This window comes from Varroa jacobsoni, unplaced genomic scaffold (assembly GCF_002532875.2).
Source record: "Varroa jacobsoni isolate VJ856 unplaced genomic scaffold, vjacob_1.0 contig03527, whole genome shotgun sequence".
NCBI classification, from domain to species: Eukaryota; Metazoa; Arthropoda; class Arachnida; order Mesostigmata; family Varroidae; genus Varroa; species Varroa jacobsoni.
In genome coordinates, this window is record NW_019215036.1 from 6,718 (window position 1) to 23,116 (window position 16,399).

Genomic DNA, 16,399 nt, shown 5'->3' on the forward strand with positions numbered 1-16,399 from the left:
TTCTGGGGATTCGAATGCGATCCACCCCACGGCTGCACGCGCTGTCGACCCCGTTTCATTTAGCGGGAGATGGCCGGTCACATCTTCCTGGCGGGCTCTAAAGAATTACTTCACTGATCAACTTTATACAGTTGTTTAAGTGCGTTTCTTTGGAGAAAGAAAAAGTTGTTGAATGGAACTTTCCTAAAAGGAAATTGACAATCTCACAGTTGCCGGATAATATTTCTCGGCATAGTAATGCAACCGATCGACTCGATACACGTAAACGGATTATTTTTTTATGGCCACGTGAATGACAACATCCACCACCACTGTGAGCACAATTTCGAGCAATGAAGCTTCTTTGAAAATTCACGTTAATAATAAATATAGTTCTATTAACTAGTAAGTTTAACAATTTTCAACAACTTCTGTTCCCGTACACGGATCGTAGTGAAATCCATTTCAAAAATGGTTCTGCGGTGCAAATACAATTTTCCGTCTGTAAAAATTGTCCATTGCACATGCCGATGGTATAAAATAGTTCTAGCAAAATAGGATAGACATAATATTACACACAAAGCCACTTATCGAGTATTGGGCCGGTGCTGAATTGTTTGGACGATTCTTCCGTGAAAGAGTTCCCAACGAAACTCCAGGTATCCTGCTGGATGCCATCCTGAACCTCGTTCGTTATCCTGAGCCTCGCCTGGATACCATTAATCATTCTTACATATTGCGAATGGTGTGAAACTTTATTGTTTTCCTGGCTTTCGCTGAGTAAAGATCGCTTTGTTTGAAGAACATCGAGTCCTTCAGATCGCGAATATCCCTAGGTTGTCTCCAAATAGTCAGTCCTACACCAGTAGCAGCTAGCTTCGATTTTCTTCGGCTAAGCCTCAAATGGGCACGTCGCCAAGCCCGTGTTTTAAAGTGTCTGCTTTCTCGTCGAGGCTAGCTAAGTTTCCGAAGGATCAAAAGGCACCATTGTAATGAAAATAAGCATTTTGTAAATCCACCGTTGTAGGGTTCAGTACCCATCATGTTGGGTCAGAATGGTTTTTTTCATTCTCGTCACGTTCACCACGGACAATATTAGCAATCTCCTGACACTTGTTTTTTTTTTTGTAAACTAATAGTATTATAGATATATATATATATATATATATACACATATATATAGAGCTGAAATAGAGAGCTGTTCAAATATTTCCATTAAAGCGCGGAGAGCATTTTTTATCAACAGTATTTATTGTACAATAGGATAGTTTCGAATATTTAAATTCACATTGACCATCGTATTATAAAAAGTCATCAAAAGAAAAACCGGGTCGTCAACGCGGGTCTAGGTCAAGCAGCAATCAGCAATACATTAACCAATGGACAACAATTATCTGTTATCGTCCCGTTCAGTTCCTGCCAACTTTGCCTATACGGTTGCGTTTGTCGGTCTTCCCGCCGCTGCTGCGGGGTTATAGACCTCCTCATCGGGTTAGCTTTCATTTCTCCTGGCCACTTTCCTGGTCATCGCTGTACGACCGAGCCCACTCGTTGTGTAGGCGCCTTAAAAACCGCCACGTGATGTACTGTCACCGTTGTTCGAGCATTATTTCAGAACTCACACCGTATTGATCGTCTCACCCGCCCTCTTCTCCTTGAACTCCGCTTAAAACAGAGTGACGGGGAACTTACTGGTATAAACAGGTTTCTATGGCTTGCCGACCGACCGACCGACCGACCGACTGCTGCTGATAAAAAATCGTGCAAAAACATTTCGTAGAGTGTCGAAATGTCAGACACAGATCTATCCTAAATAGAATTAGTAGTGAAAGATATGGCCAAGAAAAGCTTAACTCTTTAATTGTATTGGCTTTTAAAGACGATTTCTTGCCGTAGGCGACTGCTTCGTACACAATATGATGCTGTTGCCTCAGGAGCTTTGGCTACCAACACGGTAAGCCGTTGAGTTAATCTAGCAAATCAGCTATTTACGTATGTTTCAAAATAGATTTCTCTATATCGTATGTGTTGTCATACATTATACGTCGCGCATTATAAAATACATTGTACGTCCATACCCAAAACACACTGTAATATTTTGTACATAATTAGTAGATGCGACAGGAACATATTTTCAAATACACGTAGGTTTATCCGAAATTTTTAGGTGTTCTGCGCTGCCACCAGTCCTTCTAGAATAGTCCATAGCGTCACCTGCAGTTGCGTCATTCATTACGCGTAGATATAGCTGCAAAGTATGCCTGAACAGGAGCCTGTGAAGCGAAAGGCCACCTCATACGTAGCCGATGTCTGTTACACTTCAGGACCCAACTACCTAACTGGCAAGACTACTACTAGCCCCTCTCTCTATTTCAAAGCAATACATTACGAAACGGCGTTTACTACCCTGAGTCAGCCGACAAAAATAATAATAATAATAGCATTAACACAAACATACAATAAAGTACGGTAAAATTTTCCACCAGATGCTGAGAATTACTCATACTACGTACACATTCCCTTTACATTGATCCTTCTAGAGCTAACCTGATTTTACACTCAACAAAGCTCTGTCGGAGTATAACATCTCTTTAGATGGAACAATATCTTACAAATCATCTACATTCGATCATTTTAATCGATTTTTTTTTCCCTAATTCTATCATCTGTTCAACTATTTGCGGCTATGTGCGTGATAAGACTATGATGACACGTAGGTCAGAACACTATGCCTTTGTAGTTCTTCGCATAGTTCTATTGCGTTTACGTTTAAGCATTTAAAAGGCACTCGTAAACAGAGACATGGACGTTAGTCCTGCTGACTCGTCACAATCTTGCCAATGATGCGATGAGTGAGAAAATGCAAAAACTACGGGATAAAATCTACAATGAAGTAGGAATGACCGTTATGAGCAGTATAACAAAATAAAAAAAAAAAAACACTTATTAAACTATTGCTTTAAATAGATATAAACAAATATTTATAGATCAACAGAAAAAAAACACAAAACCATCAAAGTATTAGCAAAGGTTACCGAAATCGAACTTTACAAATATAACATGCAGAGAGATAGTTATGTGCGTCTGCTTCATGACTTCCATTGAGTTATTGATTAGATAATTGAAGCCGTACTAATGCCATGATCGGTGTCAGTGTTGCCACAACCCAAATGATCTGCGTACTAAAATAAACTATCTGTCATAGATTTTTTTTTTTGAGTTAATTCATTTCTTGTATAAAGGAGGTGCAATTGGATCATATTGAACGTTATAGGTCGCACTCAAAATTGTCATGCAAACATCATGACAAGTATGCGCGGTATTACCGGTGCCTTTACACACACTTCATTACTTATCCGTTTGTTTCTATATATATAATGCATAATCATACAGTAGATCCACACGCTTACTGGCAACATCTGGTACTGCTTCCACAACGAAGGTATACCATGGACGGCCAACGTAAAGTATCCGCTGCTGGCATGCCTCTCCTTTTGCTATCGTTGAGGCGGGCAGCGTTACCTTTCCCCTGAGCCATCTAAGCGGTGCGCTGATTAACCTAATCAAAGAGCCGTAATCGTGCGGTGCTTGCCCCATAGCGGTTGCTGATATGCCTACTTATCGTGACGAGGAGCGCGGCCTAGGCGCCCCCAAGCTTCACACTCTATATAGAGTTCAAACCTGTCTACTTGCTGCTGCTAACACGCAGTGCTGCGGACGGCAGTGCTTGTGCCGGATATGATAGCAGTAGCTGTGAGCTCATGTCAGTAGTAATGTTTGTAGTGGACCTTGCATCGTTGGTTCTTTGTCCTAGAGACTAACCACCCAGTAGCAGTGGCTTACGAGTACCACTGCCGACAGTAAGGTAACCAGGTCGCGCAGCACCTGGCTCTGTAAATGATTACTATTATCTCTGCCGACATGCTAAGCTTCGGCTGCAGCAAGCTAGCTCTTTTTGTACAACCTCCCGGTTGACTTCGGCCTCAGCTCTCTGGCTACAGGTCTGCCGACGAGCCAGCTGACAGCCAGTCCGGCAGAAAGCAATACAACCGACGGTCGGTTGTTTGCTTCTTTTGTATGGGTTACGATGCTGCAGCGCACTCTGCGCAACTATGACTACAAGTTTCGCTCCCACCTTTACTATTGTTGTTATTACCGAGAGACTGCAGGAACGATGCTTCTTCTACCATTCGCTATGACAAACCTCTTCGATCCTAGCGAGCGTACAGGCTCCTGCTTACCAAAAGCGGGACGAGACAAGCTGAAACGGATACCCCTTTCGTGCTTCCTGTCTTTTTTCCTCTCTTCAACTTGGATTGTAGGAGACGCGGGCCTTCCCGATTGCTGTCGTGGCCTCAGCTAGCGCGTTGCATGGTGATCGTTGGTCATTGCGATGGTGGCGGTCCTGGTGAGGCCGTCTTTTTTAGCCGCCTACTACTACTACATCTGCCGTGGCCTCCTCCACGAACGAACAGTGGCCAACCCGCTTACAATGTCTTCTGTTACTGCAGGTGTTTTTAAGGGTGCAGAACTACTGGTTCTATGCTGTGCACGTTGCACCTGCTTGCGCCTTCCGAGATGTTCTCGCTTTCTGTTTGTGCTAGCAAAGGTTGAAAATGGCTGTAGCAGACGGTAAGGACCAGACCTAGCCGGGTTAAACCCTGGCCCATGCTGCAATCCGAGCAGGAACGCTGTAAAGAGATGAACACAGTAGATAAGCGGAACTAAAATGTCAGCCAAAGGGCAAAAGCGTCGAGATAAGGTAGCCGCTAGCACAAAGTATTAAAGAGAAGACGGAAAGGGCTGTAGTTGTCATATACCGGTCACGGTTTTTAAGAATTGTTATGTATGCGGTATGTATAGATGTGCAATAGCAAACAATATGTCGGAATATAGATTTGCTATGAAACGTGTTATATGACAACAAATGTAGACAGAATTAATAGATCTAGCTGTGAATGAATAGTAAGCTACCACTGAGAGGAACAAATACAATAGGCAAAAGCAGTTATTTGCTCGCAGGTCCGAACGTGTTCAATGAGATATGGAAGTGATATAATTTAGCAGAAAATGTAATTCGAATAGGACTTAGCAAGAAGTTAGATTTTTCGAACATTTCTAACCCCTAGAATTGTTAGAATGTCCAGTTGCCGCCACGAAGTGTCTTCCTATAATATCTAGTATTACAATTAACAACAACTACTAGCTCTAAGAACGTTATTGCCATGAATAGGAAAAGGAGTAGAGGCCAATGTCCGCCTCGATTTGCCAAGGGTCCAATAATCGTGGTGACATGATGGAGCCGTAGTGTGTTGTCTGTTTGCCAGATTGGCGCCACAAACGCGAAGGCCTTTAGCTCTGCTAGGAAGGCTTTTGATCCGTAAAGAGTCTAATGCGTCTAGTCTAATGCGTTAAGGATCACTAACTGGTTTGCCTTCAGTTGCTCTTGACTGCTACTGTATATTGAAAGCTGAATAAATTTCAAGGTCAGCCGACCTCGAAGACGGCATTTAGACCTTCTGGATAGCGACCTTCAGTTACAAAATTCTATTAATCCTACTTGAACAGTACTATGACATTATACTGCAATGGATGCGTATACATATACCAATGTTTTTGATTATAGTAAGTTAATATACATGAACACGTTTAAAAAATTACTGTTAAGGATAACTACACTTTTACCTAATTTGCACTAATTTTCCTACATGCAACCATGGAAATGAGTATAGCTAGCCTAGAAAACGGGAACAAACTTGGCGAACTAAATGGTACTTGGAACTACAGCAAAGAAGTTTACATCGGAGGCGTTATTCCCCACCCTGAAGCTTCGCGCAGTCACCGTGATGCGCGAACCTTGCACTTATGCTGCTGCTACTATTCATCCCATAGGTGCAACGTCGCAACCCTTAGGTCTTAGTCGGCGGCGACAGTACCACGGTTACCGCAGGCGCAGCGATCCTCGACCGTTCCTGCTGCTGCAATCAGGCAACGAACGAGGATAAGTTAATCTTCGTATCTCTCCTTCGTTTCTTACAACGGTGTGGTGATGTCTTTATGTGGATCTTCCAGCGGTAGCTACCATTGATTGCGCCGGCTTTCTTCCGAGACTGAGCTGGGCTGGACAGCAGAGCTAGCGGTCAGCAAAACCTGGTGCATCTGTCCCAATCTAAACAGGGGTCAGGTTGGCACCGGCGAGGATCAGCCGAAATTACATGAGATGTTGGCGAAGCTACCGGAGGCGGTACTGGCGGCGACGTTGATGATAATATCTCTCCCTTTTGGATGCCACAACTCGCCACGCGAGCCCTTCTTGCTCAACCAATCTCTTGGCTCCCATCACGGTCGGGAGAGATTGGAAAAGGAGAGAAAGAACCGTAGTAGAAAAGCGAATCTCAAGTCTGACAGAGTAAATTGAGGGGTTGGGAGACTCGAGGAGAGTGTTAAGGCTGGTCACGGACCGAACGCGTTCCCGAACAACGACAATAACAATATCCATAGTATACCTTAGCGCATTGTAACCACAGTCCTCCTCAGTAACCAGGTTCCATTATATTATGGGCAATGACGTGCCCGTCATGTTGTGTCTGTGTATATATCTCACATCACTGAAATCGAAAAATAGTATTTCTTTAACGACGGATTTGTTTTAAATTAAGAAAAAAATATGAAATATCCCTAATCTAACTAATAGAATTTACTGCATATGAATGTCCCAAGACGTATACGTATATACATATATAAAGAAGGATAGGTTCCTTTAGTAGACAGGCGAATGAAATTATTTGAGGCGTGTGTCTTCACGCCGCAGCCTATAGTAAAATGATACATAAGACGAATCGCTGACAAGTCTGTCCAAGAGCATCGCCTAGTGGCTGTATGCAGCTATATCATTAAAACAACACCCCCCGGCGCGAATGAAGCTAGAACAAGTCCCTTTTCTCATATCCCACTTTCACTTCGCTTCTACCTACACGTCGTTCTCCGAATGTCAATCGTGGTAGCAATAACAACAGCGTGCAACAATGACGATTTTACTAGCGCGATGTTTTTGCTTGTGGCTTTCTTCCAACTGGCACTGGCAGCCTGGCGTCTGTCTCTTTATGCGTATCCCTGCGCGTGCTGTGCGAACGGGAAAAAGTGGGCGGCACGAAGCGAGAGGCGGTGGACAGTAGAGGGCTGGGAATCGCGGCGGCCGCGATCCTAGTTAACGCTAGTTATAGTAGAACACGTAGTAATTACGCAAATGGTTACAGGACTCGGTGGCTTCTCCGATCGCGGCTTGCTTAGTCTGTACTTTTCTGTGTCCTTTTGGGCCAGTTACATCCGTTTGTTTCTCACAGCCTTGCAAGGTAAAAGGAAGGGTAGCTGGTAAAATAGGACATCAAGGCAAAGACCCAAAGAGACACGTTACCTCTTTTTGTTTCCCTCATGCAACCGGGTGCCCTTTGAAGATCGGTGCCCGTCTACATGGATCATGCGGCAGTGGACCGGCGGTAGTCATCGGGACCTTCGCGAGCCTGTAGGACTGCGTGTCAGCGTGTATATGTGTATGCAGATGTATTGTATGTATGTGATAAACGTAGGAAACAAATAGTGAACCGCATTTGCCTCAGGCCACCCATTCTATGAGACAGGTTTGCCCTTCAACAATATAACCGTACCCTCCTCTTCCTATAGCTTAAGCTTTCCCTCTCTTCCAGTTTAACGTGCTTCGTATTTCTCCTTTCATCATCCAAGCTCCGTTCAACCTTCTCTTATTCTGCTGGCCAACAGTTTAATAATGGATACGAATTTAATACATAATGCACTTATGTGGACTGCTACGCCCCGTGGTTTAAGGCGAAGCGACGGCAACATCTTGGCAAGAGGTCGGCAGCCTAATCTTTTAGGTAGGGTGAAATAGCAGGCCCTTTTAGGCGGACGGAACAATGCCGACCAGATCGACGGTTCAAGTAAACCAGCCCTAGACTAGCTACGGAAGCATGAGGCATACGAGCCATTGAATGCGTGGCAAGGGGTACGAATGAGAGCGGACTACGGGACTAGGCGTAACCAGCGCTCACGAGCTGTTGTCGTAGTTTGCTAATCCATACATAGAAAGCCAATCAGGGTTTCAACAGTCATTCACCAGTGACGCCCCTCTGTACGCCCGAACTTCCGTCATCTCGTTAACTTGTCGGTCGATGAACTAGCGCTGCATCTTAGAACCTCCGAAAAGGCAGGCTAGCGTTTCGCTAAAGCGAGAAGGTGCGATGCAGTGAAGAATGGAGCTCGATGGCGGTACGTGTATAACTGTCTGCGTGTATTCGTATGCAACTACCAGGCGTGTAGCATATCAATGGGAACAGACCGGCGCAGCTCGTTTAACTGCAAATTAATTTATAACCTCCAGCACAGCCTCCGCGCCCTCATTCGTGCATTTTTAGCATCACCATGTGAAGCCCTCGGTACCAAGGTAAGGAATAAAAAAGGTTTCAGCTGATACGACCGCTATTGCTGTGAAGCATCGCTTCAGATGTCCGACTTCTTTCAACACGGAACGAACTGTGTCTATAGCCCAGCTTCGAACCTACACTGCTGTGTTGTAAAACAATAGGGCAAGTTGCTATATGCAAATAGAAGTCGCGCAAGCCTTCGTACATCGAGCGCACGCATTGCCTTCTTGAGCTGATTTTAATTCAACAGATTAATATAACGCGGGCTACTAGAAGCATTTAAGCGGCTTGGCCAACTCTGTTGCGTGCCATAATATTAAATAATTCAGTATAAAACGTGTCACAGTGAAGTCTACGTTTTTACAGGTTTACTTTGTTTGTTTATTTATTTATTTATTTTTGTTAAAGCATGTGTTTTGACTTCATTTGCCACTTGGCTAGCAGCTTACTTGCTTCCGCTACTGTAGAAATTTAGGGTACAAGAGCCTATAATGTACCGAAACTTACAGTTTTAACGTCATATCGATATTTGAATAATTTTCCTATTAATGGTCCTGTTTGTGGGAGCAATATGTAACGAATACGGTAGATGGCAGAGATTTGTAACTGTAGTTCCTGCATCTCCGCCTCCGTTGTCTTTACGGTGTTAGACTGAACGTTCTCTTAAAGCGGGAAAAGGTTTATCTGTATTCACTAATTTAGGCGATTTAAAAATAAAATTTAAAAAACATAGGAAGTTTTTTCATCATTTTTCCACTTGTTACTAGTACACTTCATCCGTAATTGACGGGTTAAAGCTAACGAACCTGTAGAATGTACTATCTGCGTTAAATTGCTGAAGATACACCGTACGCTTGCACCGATGTAATGTCATAGCAGTTTAGTCACCGATGAGACAATCTGGGATTGTCAGCGACGATTTATTTTTCATCACAAGTTACGATTCGACGTAAAAATGGACCACTACTCTAACGTGAAAGCAGAGAGAAACAAGCGTCTTCATGTATTTGTTTGGACGGTCAGTCAAGTTATGCGCTACCCTTTTACCTTCATTTGACCAAATGTGCTATTTTTACGTACATTGAACTTCAGTGTCAGTATGCAAATATTCTGAGGTGAGTTGGCCTTCACCACAGCTGTCGACTCTTCGTTATTCACCTTTTCCGGCTATCCTTCAAAAGACTCATTTTCAAGCTTAGCATTTTTCCGGACCCAACGGCTCACGGTATCTCTGGTAGTCCAACCTTCACTGAATGGAAGGTTTATATGGCAAGCTGTCTCCACGGCTGTAGTTCTAAGATAGGACTTTCGAATTTTCTGATTTCCATATCCGATTTCCGTAACAGCTCGCTTACCAAAGTCCAAGTATCAGCATCTGTGTGAACAGTCTCTGATTTTCAACAGTGCAGGACAGAGCAAAAGCATCTTCGTTACAAAAGTCTCGCAAACTTTTGCCTACTTATAAAAGAGCGTCATCTTTAAGTATGAGATGAATGCTTAACGTTACTGATGCAATCGCAAGATATCTATGCTTTCAGTGCACCGATTATAACACGACGCTCTTAAAGACTGTTCGCCGCAAAACAGTACTTACAAAGGCTGCAGCCCAACGAGCTGCTGTTGCTACTGAGCTAGGACATATTTTGTAGATTTGACAGAGCGGTCAGATCATTGCATTGAGGTTTTCGCGTTCCTCTCTACTTCGCAATCGTTAAAACGACTGCTAATTGACTACCGAACATAACCACTTGTTTCATATGAACGGAGTGGGACTCACTTCGAATGAAGGTGGCCTATTTCGGTGGGGGTAGTAACAGTAATAGCTGTATGAGTGAACGGCAGCAGCATGAGCTACTGTCGCCGCTGCTTTACTGAATCCAGACTCAATGTCGCTGCATTCTGCTGGCTGGCCGACGGTGCGCGATGCACGGGTGACGCTCAGGCGGTGTGCAGATTCAACGTGAGCGGAATACCGAGCGACTTAACGCGCTAGAAGCGCCAAGACATGCCTACACTCATTGAAGTGCTGGATGTTAGAACAACTTCTCTCATATGTCCTGCCTGGGCTAGTAAGGGGAAGTAACGTGTGGTCTTCAGATCTAAATTTATTGAAGGCTCTACTTCTGAGCTCTGCCCCCTCCCCTGAACCTCCGCCTCACTTGTAACCTTTGTATAATACACTTAAAAATTTCGCCAACACCTTGTCCCTTCTTAATGGAAAAGTTTGACTGCTACGAGCATTTCACGCATTTTATACGCATCCACGCCATACAATTAGTTGGGGTTGAAAAACTATATCAATAAACGTGTATTTACGTGTAAATGTTTCTATTCATATTTGCATATATAGGTAATTAAATTGAAGGGTCTACCTTCGAGAGAGCTCGGGCAGTGACCGTTATTATTCTGATAGCTGGTACACTTTAGCTACTTAAAATGGAATACTGAGAAAAATATAGTAATATATTAACATATATTTTGTACAATTGTAAACTCTTGATTGATTCTCGCATGTATTCCTACAGCTAAGCGTACTGAGTAACGAATCACGAAGGAATACTCTCAACCCTAACCTATTTCAAAATGATTGCGTTTTTCAAAACTAGCCTCTGTAAAATTGGCATATAGTGTCTCGTCGGTTACCGGACAGACTGCCTGTCCGGTACATGTCATATGTTGCTTTCAACATATTTGGTTACTTTAGAGGCTCGTAGCTGACAATCTTTTTAACAGGGACGCCTAGCAATAATTGTTTCTCTTACATGAATTATAGCTCTGTAGCACCGGGCTAGGGAGGCCGGTGTTTCACTGCTCCGGCAGACAGTTAACAAACCCCACAGGATCTGACGAAGTCGCCAAACCTCAAGTAAATCTCGCAATGTCAGGACTTCATTTATCCGGGTATCTACACACGTCACTTCAGTCCGCTTCACAGCCGTAAAAGTAGCATTAGCAGTCCCTTGAGCTATATGAATAGTCCGCGTCAAGGTCTGATGAACCTGAAAGTAAATTCGGGCCAAATTAAAATTTGACCTATCCTGTTGTACATACCTGCTGATTTTAGTGCTGATAGCTGACTTATTCCGACCTCTTCGGCAGCCATTTAGGTTTTTGGGGCGGCATGGGTCATGAATTCTCAAACTGCGCAAATTAATAATTCAATTTTCGTTTTACATACCTAAACATTAAACTTGAGGTAAAGTTAATCATTTTCTATCTCTTGTATAAAAATAATCGAGGCAATCAAAAGAGTATTGCATAATATCGTATCACCTATATAGAATTCAGACTAAACATATAGCCCGTTCATATGCAGAATATGTTCCTTCTAAGCGCGGAGCTTGAACACTAATCGGAATACAAAACTAAATTATATGTTGGGACATTTGTGTAATGTATAACATAGAATCCCAAATCCTGAAACAAACAATTTTATTTGATGTAAGTATACCAAGTGCACAAAATCTCACGAGGCCGACCTGGATAACCTGGCGATAAGACAACATTTTAGGAGCGACGTTGGCTATATGTCCCTTGGATGTCCTAACATTCTGACGGGGAAACGACCTCACGCGTGAAGGCAGCCACCACACCGTCAGCAGCACGTTTGTCTGACTGCGGCCGAAAGGGAAATGGATAACGGTCAAAAATGGCGGCCAGATGAGGCAGCGCAGCAGCTATGCGGAAACCTTGCAGTTACTACGGTTATATGATACATTAACCCTACAGGCGTAATGTGGCCAGTATAGCGAGAGGGTTAGCTCTCTCCTTCATTGCAGTGTCGGCCAACGATGACGCTGCTGACGCTGACCTGAATGTGGGGCTAGTCCCCACACCCCTCAAGGGGATGTGGCCGAAGGCGGCCAGACGTTTCATCGAGTCCATCATCTCTGTAGCCAGACTACGGTAGACCAACTACCAATGGCGTCTGTTGCCAGCCGGATCACGTCAGTCACGTACCACTCAAAGGGAGCACGGGCCAAATGCTCTTTCAGCCAGACAGACAAGCTAGAGTATGACTCCGGCTTCGACCTCTAGCCTTAATTCCGATGTTTCTTCTTGCCCACACACTCGCTATGTATTGCGCAGTGTATGGTCGTCTGAATTCTACATATTTAAGGTGAACCAAGTAAAGCCTGTTATAGACGTACTCACTTGTTTTGAGTCTGTAGTACTTCTTTTTATAATGTTTTGATCAACTAAGTTTGTTATATAGTCTATTCATTGTTATATAAAACCCAATTACGTATACAACATATGGGCATATCTAATAGACGACGCGGGTCTAGGCATAAGAAAACAGAGAGAAAATACTTAGTTGGGGTCACCGATTTTATTTCATGGCTGACTTGATACCTTTGACGCGTACCGTATGTTATATGTTGTTTGTTTTAGAAGATGCTGTGTCTATATTGAGCCATATTTAAAGATATCTAGCTGGAATATTAACTAGAACAAGAGACATCTGTATTAAATTGGCAGAGACTACAGTGAAGGGTGTTCAGTGTGCGCCTCACGAGAATCGTCCATGACAAGGTTGATACGGAACTCCCAAACGAAACCTCCTACAGAATGTTGCTACGCATCAAGTTACGTCGAAGCGTTTAGCCTTTTGCTAGAGTCTCTTCATGTTAAAATATAGCTACAGAATACTTTTATACATATATGTTTGTAAATGGTACGCGGGAAACATACTGCCACTCATGCACATAAAGAGTATCAAAAAAAACCTAGCAAATATTCAGTCGAGCGCTGTGGCTATCTCAACGAATCGCGCGGAGGGCCATGGATTATACTGTCCAGTGTCCGTATCAAGGAAGGGCATTTTAACGCGATTCCTTCAAAAAACATTCATATGTTTCTATATAACATGTCCTATCTCTGTGTCTGCTAAATTAACGTTGTGTTCTGCTCGCTTTTCGACGTCACTATCTACCTACCTGTGTCCAACACCTAAGAATTTTGCTTGAGTAATGTAATATATTATTCAAGCAGGATTCTTCAAGATTCAAGTAGGTAGACCTGCCACTTGAAGAACGCTCAGAAATTCGTCCTTTGCGCGCAGGTTTCTTTCCGACAAAAAAGAGGCCTTTTACCTTATCCGCTGCCATTGTCGCTGCGGCTTGAAGGTGCAAAGGTGATAGTGGCTGTGATAACTGCGACCGAGAAATAAAACTCGACTAATGTTAAACTCTTATGTAGATGGTTGGAGATTGACGGGTACGATAGTATGTTACTGTCAGCTCTGAAGGTTAAGGGCGTGGACACACAGACCCAGTATAATAGAGAGGAGAAAAGCGAAGGGATTCGAGGAGCTACCTCGCAGGCAGTGGCGTATGAGTCCAATTATTGAAGCACTGCGCCAGCTGGACGTTTTGCGAACTTAGGAATTTCGCATAGAATTTTTCGCCAGTGGTAGAAACTTGGTCAACCGAAAACATTGCCTAATCTAAACCCTTCGGCTAAATTAGGTTAATATCATAAGAAGCGCATGCGTACAGCACGTTAGGGGGGTAATAATCGAACACGGACTACTCCCAGTTATGTACACTTGCATAATATGTAAATAGATCTCTATAGTGGAAGGTAATGAGAATGAAATGTTGAAAATCAGCCTGTGAACATTGATACCCCTTTCTGGATAGACATCATCCGAACTTTTGAAGCACCAATAGCGTAAGTTATTCATAATAGATTCAATTTAATCTAGCCACCGGTTAGTTTATAATCGGAAATACGCACTGGTCATTATAGAGATGTATTATAATTGAGCGGGCTTTGACGACAAGCGTCGAAAGGAAACATTTATGTGCATGACTTCTTTGTCTAGGTAAGTGAAGTCACAGGTGTCCAAGAAGTTTAAGAATTAGAAGACGTTTCCACCCGTGAAAGTGAAGTTCTTATCATTCTTCTAATGCTTCAAGGGGTTATGTCGCCATCGCTTCATATTGATCCATTTTTGGTAACTCCGGCTAGCAAGAAGCTCGTTTCGTATTAGATGGTTATTGCGGGACGTTGCTCCATTCCATATGCACGGTATAAACAAGATTACTATACGCCATACTAGAGTATTTACTCTAAATTATTTGATCCAGGTCATGCTGTTCCCTAACAGATCCAGAGTCCCTAGCCAGCATTAGTAGTTGTTCCAATTAAATAAACGGCCTCTCTTACGCTCTTCCCTTCAAGGTTGAACCTCCAAGGAAATGCTTACATAATTTACTTCATTAAGGGGAGCTGCAAGAGCGGTTCATAATCATTTGTACGCGATGGAGGATCTTCATCTGCGTGGTGACCTTCCCAGGCTGGCCACCTCCTGTTCTCTTCTTTTTTTCAACCGTTATTTGGCTTTAGAATAGAGAACAAATCCTGACCCGGCCATTTCGACACATAGTGTCCCATTTTTTTTTTTTTTTTTTAAGAAAAACGCATAGTTTTTCGTTTTTATCCGGCGAGTCCCTTTGTGTTCCATATTTTCTTTAGGAAATTCGCCACTACTACTATTACTAATTATAATAATCCAGTATATTATTTCTTATCGATATTCTAGACAAGACGTATTCACCTTTTTTTCTTTCGGAATTAAATTAATACAAAAACAGTGTATTTCAAAACATGTTTCAAAACAAGGTACATATGTAGACTCGCAGCCATTCCATAACATGAGAACAAATATGCCTTTCTAATTTTTTTTTAGCCCCCATTTCCCATTTTCAAGTAAATTCAAATTGTATAGACCAATCATTAGATTAGTTATCCGAGCAAAATGCAATCAGTTCCAACTAACGATTTTTTTTCAGCCCTTTTCAATAAACGCTTAAATAACCTGTCTACCCATCATAGATTGTTCTCAAACTGTTAACAATCACAATGCCCAGGTTGTCTACCCCTTGGCCAAACACACGCCATGTAGAAAAATTGCACTATGGCACCACTTTCCGAAGCACGAACCACCAATCAGCCTGACCATTCAATTTAGTGTACCTCAAACGAATACGCATGGAGTCCTCGAACAAACTGAAACAGAGACCATAAACAGCCCTCGATCGTCGAGGCGGCATAACAGAGGGGCATTCTTGGAGACGAGCAGTTGCATTATCTTTAGGGCAGCAATGGATAGCGTGCGTAATGGTTGTGTTCCCGTTTTGGTAGTCTTATCGTGTGTAAGCAAACGAAAACCAGCAGCACAGGGAACCCGGCGGCAGGTGCCGGCATGTAGCTGTCTGACCGTTGCGGCAGCGCTTGAGGTGGTCGTAGTAATTGATGTACCAGAAGAAGCAGTAAACGATGACAGTGTATAGCGGCGGGACTGGTGTATGCGATTGTCGAGAAATGGTGAAAGAGCACTCCCATTCGGAAGCATCGATTTGAAAGAGAGAAAGTGATTGAGAGTGAATACAGAAAAAAGAAACAGCCAAGGTTTGACCCGCCACATGGAACCAGGGCATCGAGTAGAGGATAGAACTATTTCCTTTTACTCTGTTCCCCCGTGTGTGTCCAGGCTCCTCTAAGACAAAAGAGAAAATCGGTGGGCTATCGGCAAAAGAGCGGCTTACAAATTGCGCGGCGTTCCTCTGTACTCGTCCAGCACAAACCGAACAGAGGGATCTTATGATTGCTAGCGCCGGCCGCAGATACGTTCGAACGGCGCTCAGCCATCCCTGTCCTCTCATGCTGACAAAACAAACAGATATCCGCGCACTCAAGCGCCTGAGTATCTATTTACGACAAGAAACTCATATATACAAACGGACGTTCTTTAGCAGTTCATTCGATTGTCTCATAGCTTTATTGCTTCGCTCATTAAATTCTATGTCAGACACTCGACCTTCCACTAGAGTGTACCTTTCATTTATTTTAAAACTTTCTTTGTCTATAGACGGGATAACTATAGAAGATGACTAGTAATTCCATTAAATTGATCAAAAATGACAATGACGACTTACGTTTTGAAATAAAAAAAAAACTCGAACATAAAGAAG

At 43.1% G+C, this 16,399-nt stretch overlaps 1 long non-coding RNA gene across 1 annotated transcript; it reads right to left on the bottom strand.

The window, feature by feature from the left end:
* Positions 1-2,321: 2,321 nt before the first annotated feature.
* Positions 2,322-11,525, bottom strand: LOC147751806 (uncharacterized). The gene is made up of 2 exons (XR_015315868.1): positions 11,180-11,525; positions 2,322-4,670 (listed from the first exon to the last, which is right to left on the bottom strand). It is a non-coding gene; the product is annotated as an uncharacterized LOC147751806 (long non-coding RNA).
* Positions 11,526-16,399: the final 4,874 nt, after the last annotated feature.